Below are 9,728 nucleotides of genomic sequence, written 5' to 3'. Positions count from 1 at the left end.
AGAGACAGAGACAGAGACAGAGACAGAGACAGAGAGAGACTCACTATGTAGCCTGGCAGGCCTTCAACTCTTTGAAGAGCAGAATGGCCTTGATCTCAGAGATGTTCAGCCTGCCTCGGCCTGCCAAGTGCTGGGATTAAAGGTACCTGCCATCATGCCTGACAAGTCGAGAAGTTTTAAATTTGTATCTGAAGAGCACTAAGAAGCTTCTCAAAGCTTTTAAGCAGAGAAATGACACAATGCCGTGTTCCTTTCAAACTGTCACTCCTCTAGCTACTGGTGAGTGAACTGGGACAAGTGAAGAGCAGACTTGAAGAAGCCGGTGAAAAGGCTGCTGTCAACCTGAAACACACCCCAAAGAGGAAACTACAGTTCAAAGACGGCGACCAGGCTTCTGGGATGTATAATTGGGTAGGCAGAATTACCGTTTACAAATGAAGGAAAAAGTAGAAAGGAACATATTTGGGAAATCCAAGAGACTTCAGTTAAACCACGAGAGGTGTTCCCCTCTTCTGGCCATGGTAGTAATAATAAGAAAGGCAACCAAGTGATTGGGTAGCCATGGAATCACACATCACTGAGTTCTTATGTAAAGCCTGCCATTGTGTGCTGTGTTGGTAAGAACTTTGCTACAGAAACAAGCTGGCTGGGGTGCTACAGATCGACCTTTAGGTGTTTCCTACCACTGGTAACTGAACAGAAACACTAAGGGTTCTACTTCTATTGGCCAAGTTTCCCATAATCAGTTACATCAAGTCAATATTCAGCAGATCAAGCACTCCTCGTGGGCCATTCTTCCCCATGGATGTAGTGGCTCCCAGAAAGGAAAATCTTTGGGATTAAGGAAAAACAGCTGCTTAAGAGTTTGTACAACACAAAGTAAAGCCACAAGGGACCAAAGAAAGCATTTCTGAACTCTTGTCCACCTAGCTGAGGATAGATGACAACCATTCTTCCTGAAAAACAAGAACAAAACTTATTCTGCCAGTGTTTCCATCGCACTGTTTCACACCATCATGGGTTGTTCAGACTTCAAGTGCATCTTCTGTGTTAACTCCTCGTAAACTCGCTGTGTACGGGTGTTTTCCTCTTTCTGTGTGGGCTGACTTTTCAGGTCGAACTTTGTAAGGCTGGTAATGAGGACCCTTCGTCTCAGCCATCTTTGACTTGTAGTGGACGTACAGTGAGTGTTTGCTGGATAAAGAAATGAAAGTTTAGGGGCTGGAGAGGTGGCTCAGCGGTTAAGAGCACCGACTGTTCTTCCAGAGGTCCCTGGTTCAATTCCCAACACCCACACAGCAGCTCACAACTGTCTGTAACTCCAAGATCTGACAACTTCACACAGACATACATGCAGGTAAAAATCATACCAATGTGCCTACAATAAAAATAGGTAAATAAAAAAGAAATGAAAGTTTATTGTCTGCCTTGAAAAGAGCAGTTGGATCATCCCATTGTGCTCTCCCTTTCCTCACTGACCCCATCCCTAATGGAGCATCAAGATCTTCTTCCCCAACCCATTCCAGCCTCCAACACCAACCGGCATTTACTACCAGCACACCAGCTACACAGAAGAGGGACACAGGTAAGCTAACTGACGACGCCCACCACCCACTCCTCCCCTCCAAATCCAGTCCTCCAGTTGCATCCTTAGCCTACAAGAGAACACCAGCTGCACCCCATCCACATCTTTTGTGGCTCCCACAGACCACTCCCTCCTATCTTCCCTCCCTCCACTTGATTGCTGTATCCCAGCCCCCAACTCCAGCAGGCATACCCTGCTGATCCAAGGGCTGCTCCTCTCAGGGCACTGAGGAGGCTAAAGGAAAGGCAGACTCACAACTCTCCTACTGCTCCTGAGAGCCAATCCCCACAGACAAATCTCCAGTTCTGTAGCAGAAAAAAAAAAAAAAAACCCTACTATGGTCTCCATTTCTTCTCTACCCCCATCCCCAGGGATCACAAAGACCTCCCCCAACTCATCCCAATACCCCACCTCCAACATCAGCAAGCATTCCCTGTGTACACTGCAGCTGAGCGGGCCAGAAAACAGGCAACACATAGCATTCACACTCTGAGTCCAGAAAAGAAACAGAAACCAAGGAACAAACACCCACCCACCCAAGACAAATCCTGAAATGATCACCTAGACCTATAATCATCCCGAACCCAAATGCCTAGAGACCAGCATGAAAGCATACCCCCAAACAGCCTGGGCAATCTGTCCCCACTGGAGCCAAGCTATCCTACTGTAGTAGGCCCTGAAAATCCCAGCCGAGCTGGAGTACAAGAAAAAGATCTTAAAACCAAACTGTAGGAAGATAATAAAGGTACTCAAAAAGGAAATTATGAATCCCTTAGCAAAATCCAAGAAAACAATAAAGAAAACACAAACTGAGGAAGCTCTGAAAATGAAGATTTTAGGAATGAAAACAGGCACTACAGAAGCAAACTTCACCAACTGAATCCAGAGATAGAAGAGAAAATCTCGGACTGACTTCTCAATGGGGAAAGACAGAATGTCCTGGACGGATGTGAAGTAGCTTCTGAGACCACAGATGACACCCCAGACTACTATAGCCAGGAAACCTTTCAATAACAATAGGTAGGAAAAAAAAAAGATATTCCATGGTAAAGTAAAAGTGAAGACTCAGACATGAATCCACATACACATAGTGTGGTGCTTTGCATAGGTTTGGCCCTAATAGAATCATGTGTTTCAATGTCTGGTCCACAGGGAGTGGCACTATTAGGAGGTGTGGCCTTGCTGGGGTAGGTGTGATCTTGTTGAAGGAAGTGTGCCACTGTGGAGGTGGGCTTTAAAGTCTCATATATAAGCTCAAGCTATGCTCAGTGTGGAATCCCAGTCTTTCTGGCTGCCTTTGGATTAAGATGTAGAACTCTTGGCTCTTCTAGCACCGTGACTGCCTGCATGCTGTCGTGCTTCCTGCTCTGATGATAATGGACTGAACCTCGGAAACTGTAAGCCAGCCTCAGTTAAATGTTTGCCTTTATAAGAATTGCCTTGGTCATGGTGTTTTTTCACAGCAATGAAACAATAAGCCAGGAGACACCTGATATTTGACAGCAAAAAAAAAAAAAAAAGCCAGAAATACACACTAGGTTAAAAAAAAAAAAAAAGGACAGCATCTTCAACAAATGATGCTGGTCAAATTGAATGTCTGCATTTAGAAGAATCCAAATAAATCTATACTTATCAAACTGCACAAAACTCAATTTTTACTGGATCAAAGACATCAACAGAAAATCAGATACATTGGTCCTAATAGAAGAGAAACCAGGAAATAGCCTTAAATGCATAGGCACAGGCAATGACTTTCTGAACATAACACTGATAGCACAGGCACTATTAATAAATGAAACTTCATGAAACTGAAAAGCTTTTGTAAGGCAAAGGACACTGTCAATAGGACAGAATGACAGCCTACAGAATAGGAAAAGATTTTTACTAACTCCACATCTGATAGATGACTAATACCCAAAGTGTACAAAGAACTCAAAAAACTAAACATCAAAAAAAAAAACTAGGTACTCCAATTGAAAATGAGGTACAGATCAAAACAGCAAAATTTCAATAGAGGAATCTCAAATGGCTTCGAACCTTAAAGAAATGTTCAACATCCTTAGTCATCAGTGAAATGCAAATCAAAACTACTTTGAGATTCTGTCTTACACCTGTCAGAATGGCTAAAGGTCGAAAACACTGGAAAGAACCTAGATGTCCTTCAAAAGAAGAAAGAATGGACTGGAGAGTTGGCTCAGTGATTAAGAGCACTTGTTTTTCTTGCAAAGGATCTGGATTTGATCTCAGTATCCACATGAAGGCTCAGAACTCCCTCAGGCACAAGGTATATGTATATAGTGCGCAGACATATATGCAGGCAAAAAAAGAATATATATACAAAAAATAAAATAAATCTAAATTCTTTTTTTAAAAAAAAATAAAGAATATTGGTACATTTATACAATGGAGTATTACTGAACTGTTTAAAAGAATGACACCATGAAATTTGCAGGCAAATGAATGGAACACACTGAGTGAGGTAACCCAAACCAGAAAGATAAATATAGTATATATTCACCTATAAGTGGGTAGTAGTCATTAAGTAAATTATAACCTATAATCCATACATTCAGAGTGGTTAGATAAGGAGGAGGTGTTGGGGGTGGCCATGGGTCTCCCTGGAAGGGGGAAATAAAATATATTTTATGGGCAGACTGGGAGTCGGTGGAGACCTGAGTTGGGGTACCAGGTCTAAGGAGCATGGAAGACAGATAGGGTGGAGGGAGAAAGTTCAAGGAGAGACAGCTGGAAATAAGGGGCTCTCTCTCTCTCTCTCTCTCTCTCTCTGTGTGTGTGTGTGTGTGTGTGTGTCTGTGTGTCTGTGTGTCTGTGTGTGTGTGTATGTGTGTGTGTGTGTGTGTGTGTGTGTGTGTGTGAACTTAGTGCAGTAGAAACTTCCTGGATTCTAGGAAGGTGACCCTAATAAGGACTCCTAGTAATGAGAGATACGGAGTCTCAACTGACCATATTCCGCAGTGGGACTGTGTTGCTTTCATTTGAGTTCTCAGCCAAGAGTCCCATGAAAATCCCCAAACAACCCTGGATGATGCTAAGACAAAGGGTTGCTCTCCAAAAACCAACAGTGGTGGTGGGGGAGCATTTCTAAGGAAAACACCCACACAACTCATTGCACATAGAGAAGTAGAGGTGGTGTCTCACAAAGCCTTCACCCATGTGTTCTAGTCTCTTTGGTAAAGGAAGGCACTCTGTTAGCTACCAGAAGAGAAACGTGGAATCCTACCCAGCCACAAAATCTTTGACCTGCCAGCAAAAATATGCTAAAACAATGGTGGCCCAGAACTTGTGAGAGAAGCCAACGGATGTCTGATTTGACTTGAAGGCCCACTGCACAGAAGTAACACATAATAGACACTGCTTGGATAACCAAGAACCAGAGACTGGTAGCCCAAAGACCTAGAGTTAAAACCAAACAGAAGTGGTCTAAGAAAAAACGTTACTAATGGAAGGACTCCTAATGATATGCTGCTGTATCCATAGAACAATGTTTTATACAGTCATCAGAGAGACTCCTTCCAGCAGCAGAGACCCACAGCCAGACATTACCTGGTTAGACAAACCTGGATGTCTCCATCAAATTTCTCACCTCAGAGCTCAAGGAACCCCTCAGAAGAGAAGGAAGAAAGATTCTAAGAGTCAGAGGGGATGGAGGACACCAGGATGACAAGCTCTCTGCATCAACTAAGCAAGGCACATGCGAACTCAGAGACTGAAGTGGCGTGGTCTACGTGAAGCCTACACGGATCTGCCCCAGGTCCCCTGCATATATATTACAGCTGTTAACTTAATATTTCTATAAGAACAAGTGGGTCTCTGACTCTTGTGCCTGCTCTTGGGACCCTTTTCCTCCTGTTGGGTTGCCATACCCAACTGTGATTTAACAGTTTTTGCTAAATCTTATTATATTTTATTTTGTCATGTTTGGTTACCTCTTGGAAACCTGTTGTTTTCTAATGAGAGACAGAAAGGGACTAGATCCCTAGGGGAGTGGAGGTGGGGAGGGACTGGAGGAGTAGAGGGAGGGGAGAGTATAATTAGGTTATATTGTAAGTGAAAAGAATCTATTTTTAATAAAAGGAATGAAGTTCTAAAATTGAAAAAAGTTTTGTGTGAAAAAAAAGCAGTTATATCAATAGTAGTTCTAAATATACACAAAAATATGACCAATGAATTCAGTACAGGTAAGGGTTTAAGTGAATGGGAAAAACTGTTCAGACCACATTAATGAAATATTGGATTATGACCCATCAAAATATAGCCCAACACAGTCTGTAACATTAAAAAAAATACAGAAAATTCCTATGTTCTAAGAGAGCAACTTAATGCAGCAAACTATATAGGGAAAGTATATTTGCTGTGATTCTGAAAATAGAGTAACTAGACTTCAGACAAGCAGTTATTGAACATGAAAAGGTAAGCGATTTCAAAAAAAAATCAGAAAGAAATTAATTCAGATATATTCAAATAAATATTAAATATGTAACAGGTTTATCTGAATAAAATATTTTGTTAAGAAATCATATTAAAACAAAGACAGTGACCTTAAACAATCACTTAATTTATTTTCACATTATGTTCATGTGCATAATTCACATGCAATGCACTTAGAGGCCAGAAAAGAATATTAGACCCCCTGGAATTGGAGTTACAGATGGTTTTCAGCCACCATGTGAATGCTAGGAACTGAACCTGGGCCCTCCGGAAAAGCAGCTAGTTCTTTTAACCACTGAGCCCTATTTAGTCTCATAAATAATAAATAAATGTATTTATTTTTATGACATAGAGGGAAAAGAAATATCCCATAACCTGCCAGTGGAAATGAAAGTTTTGAATCTCTGAACAGATTCCACTCATTGTTTATTTAGTGTGGTTAAACTGTATCCCGCACAGTACCTACTCAGGAACCCACAACAGGGGACTTGTAAATTGTATTACAAAATCATTTCTAAGCCTTGGATCATTTTCAGTTTAGGTGTTAGCAACCTCAGCGATGGCTCTGAGGAGACAAATGTCACGCGGCTCCTTGCGATAGTGCCAAGGCTCGTAGCCCAGCGTCTTCTCATTTTGAATCCTGTCTAAGCTGGATTGCCTGCTGGACTGTTGAGAAGTCTTGCTGGCTTGTGGAAGTGACCAGAGCTACAGTGAGTTCATGAGTTCAAGGCCATGTCCTGTCCAGAGACAGCATCTCACAATGTTCCTCCCCATCCTCCAGCTCCTCTGGTGTGTTGGCGCTGTGTTTTAAATGTACCCTTATTTCAGGTGCTTCTCTTACCCTTGGGGAGGGGAGAGTTTGAGACAGTCATACTCCACAACTCAGGCTGACCTTGAACTCAGAGAAACCTTAGCCTTAGCCTCCCTAGCACCAGGGTTAAAGACATGAACCAGATTGCAGAGATTTGATTGCCTGTCTGTCTGTCTGTCTGTCTGTCTGTTTCCCTGAAGATATAGCCCAGTTGTGAAGGTTTCTTGCTTTTCTTCCTAAGGACCAACAGATTGCCAGCACCCATATGGTTGCTCTCAACTGTCTGTAACCCCATTTCCAGGAGCTCCTATGCCCGTTTCCAGCTTCCTCAGGCCTAGGCATACATGTGAGCAAAACACCCATACACATAAAAATTAAAAGACTAAAGGTAAGTTTGATGAGCCATGTGTACACACCTCTAATCCCAGCCCTCAGGAGGCAGAAGCAGACAGAGCTCTCTGAGTTGGAAGCCAGCCTGGTCTGTTTAGAGAATTACAGGCTGGCCATTCTGTGTTTGGCCCTGCCCACACAGATCCATAGAGCATGGACCTAGTCTTACTTCAAAATTCTATTCCATAAAAACAAGGCTGAAGCTCTCTCTGCTCAACAGGAACAAGTTAATTCTGCGTGTTCCCAGTACCACGATACCAAAAATAAACCAAACGCGTCAAAATCCCTGTCTCTGTTTCATCAAAATTTTGATCTCACCCAGGTGACATTTCGTTAGAGCACAAAAAGCAAGAAATATAACAAGAAACAAAGCGAGGGCTAAATTGAATTTGGTTAAACTGTATCTTTTTTTTTCTTAAGCTCCAAGCTCCAATGAATAGCATGAGCAATGCAAATGTACTGAAAAGAAACGATAGAAAAATCTATGTGGTTAGGAAGAAATGAAGACATGTAGTAAAATAAAGTTGATAAGCAATGGATATGCACTTACTTGTCTTAGATCCAAATCACCAGGAAATGAGACTTGGGTACATTGATAATGCTATCTGAGGGTGCCTATGGCTCTGCTGCACTGGTCAATAGCCTACTAAATGGTAATGGACAAAGAGCCCTAGGTCACCTATATTGTCCTCCTTCATGAAGTATGTCAAATAGGCCTTCAAACTCCACATCAAAAGTTGCTTTGACGTTCACATCAGGAAATGAGACTTACACAGTCATAAAAAATGTGGCTTATGTTTTCTCTCCTTCAGCTCTATGTTGGTTCAAAGAAAAGGAATAAGCTATACAGAGTTTTTAAACAATTTACTAGGGCTAGAGAAATGGTTCAGTGGGTAAAGTAAGTTGCTCTACGCAAACATGAGGGCCTGAATTTGGACTACCAGTACCATGTGAAGCGTCCAGCTTAACATTACAAACTCCATTTTTCTTTCAGACTCCATTTTATGATTAATTTGCCCTCTGAATGAACTCAGCTATTGGAAAAACCCCAACTTGTTCCAGGAGCCGTGTCACCCTGGTAACAATCACAATTCCCATGGGCGAATAGCCACTCCACTCCTAGCAACAACCAATCAGTTCTTAAAGGCAAAGTAACTAATGTCTAAAGTAGATTAAGCTAGCAACCAAGCTGAAACCATTACTAGCCAATAGAAGTACACCAGGCAAATGTCAACCAATCATCTAACTGCCAAGCTGGAAAGTTCCTCATCCTGCTACTATGATAAATAAGCAAGGCTCGTACCAGCTCAGCACCTTCCACACTGTCCACTGCACTGGAGAGGTTAGAGGGGCCAAACTTGAGTTTAAATAAAGACGCTTTGCTTTTACATACAAGTTGGACTCCTGATGGTCTCTGGTGGTCTGTGGGGACTTCACTATCAGGGCATAACACCATGTACAAAGCCTGATGTGGAGGCGCATACCTGTAATCCCAGCACCAAAAGGCAAAGGCGGGAGAGCTGGGGGAGAGGACATGCTGGCCAGAGGCTACAATAGATGAGCACCAGGCAAAGGAGAGACCCTGTCTCAAAAAATGAGGTGGAGTGTGGTAACAGAAGGGCAAGATGTTGTCCTCTGGACTCCATATGCCTACATCAGATGTCTGCACCTGCATAATCACATAGGCATAGACACATAAACATTCAATACATACTAACCATATATGCGTGTACCTGCACAGACGAACGCACTTGTGCACACAGGAACATACACATAGGTGTACATACTCAGAGGGAAAAGAACAGATTTTTTCATTTTTACAATAGCGCCAATAGGATGGGCCATTGGTTAAAGGTCCTTATTTTCAAGCATGACTACCAGAGTTCAATGTCCGGTACAGACATGGGGAAGGACATTTCTGAGCCTTGCAAGTGATCCTCTGACACCCCCTCATATACATGCACCACGGTACGTGCACAACCACATCCACACGTGTAAATGAATGCGATTTAGAAATAAAATTAAAATAACCTTTGGCCGATTCTTTTTCCTTCAGAGTTTTTAACATCTGTTGACTTTCCCTTTTTGTTAACTTTGGCCTTTTTTTTTGCTTTTGAGCAATGAATCAAAACTAGGGGCGGCAATGTTGTCTAGGGTGGTCTACCACAGAGCAACCAACCTCTGTACGTGGTTGAAATGTCACTACTGTGCTTGCCCTGAACAGCCTATGGCCATGCATTTTCACGAAGCGGGGTGGGGCGACCTGTGAAGGTGTTACCTGTGATTTGTTTCCAAATTCCTCAAAGTTTTCTCTTTAGCCTAAATGTTTATTATGAGGGCCCTTTTCTGATGTGGCCCCTTGTAAACCTGAAAGAATGTAACTCTTTACTCTGTAAGAAGCAGCTGGTGGTGCAAATCAAAACAACCCTGAGATCCCATCTCACTCCGGTCAGAATGGCTAAGATTAAAAATTCAGGTGACAGCAGATGCTGG

General features: G+C 42.4%; 1 long non-coding RNA gene across 1 annotated transcript in view; it reads right to left on the bottom strand.

Annotated features, from left to right (window-relative positions):
• The window catches only part of LOC110319724, a 26,604-nt gene that overhangs the window by 5,820 nt on the left and 11,056 nt on the right, over positions 1–9,728 (bottom strand). The window contains exon 2 of the long non-coding RNA XR_002380417.1: positions 1,013–1,194. This is a non-coding gene — a long non-coding RNA (uncharacterized LOC110319724). The remainder of the gene's footprint in view (positions 1–1,012; positions 1,195–9,728) is intronic.

This window comes from Mus pahari, chromosome 4 (genome assembly GCF_900095145.1).
Source record: "Mus pahari chromosome 4, PAHARI_EIJ_v1.1, whole genome shotgun sequence".
In the NCBI taxonomy this organism is placed as follows: Eukaryota; Metazoa; Chordata; class Mammalia; order Rodentia; family Muridae; genus Mus; species Mus pahari.
The sequence above is the reverse complement of the archived record's forward strand: the minus strand, read 5'-3'. Positions and strand labels throughout refer to the sequence as shown.